This window comes from Penaeus monodon, chromosome 19 (genome assembly GCF_015228065.2).
Source record: "Penaeus monodon isolate SGIC_2016 chromosome 19, NSTDA_Pmon_1, whole genome shotgun sequence".
In the NCBI taxonomy this organism is placed as follows: domain Eukaryota; kingdom Metazoa; phylum Arthropoda; class Malacostraca; order Decapoda; family Penaeidae; genus Penaeus; species Penaeus monodon.
Genome location: NC_051404.1, coordinates 36,343,914 through 36,344,187, shown reverse-complemented (window position 1 = coordinate 36,344,187; position 274 = coordinate 36,343,914). Strand labels below are relative to the sequence as shown.

The window sequence follows — 274 nt, the reverse complement described above, 5'->3', positions numbered from 1 at the left end:
AAGGCATAGACCAACGACGAATCAACACATTCGAAAAAGCACACCGAGTATCTCTTTTCTCTTTTTTTTCTCACTCTCTCTCTAATCTCAAACCAACTCCAAAAGACCGAATCCGTCCGCTAAAGCACGACCGCGCATTTACCTTCGACGCGTGTGTGGCTTCCGGATTGGCAGACATCAGTTTCGAGCCACAGTCAGGTGATGCGTAGTTTTTGCTCTTCACTTTCGCACCGCTGTCATGCACTGCGTCGGAGCGAAGGAATCGAATGCAGGT

At 48.9% G+C, this 274-nt stretch overlaps 1 protein-coding gene across 1 annotated transcript in view; it reads right to left on the bottom strand.

The window, feature by feature from the left end:
• LOC119585401 (SUN domain-containing protein 2-like) overlaps positions 1-274 on the bottom strand; it is a gene marked incomplete in the record, with an annotated part of 88,891 nt that overhangs the window by 1,950 nt on the left and 86,667 nt on the right.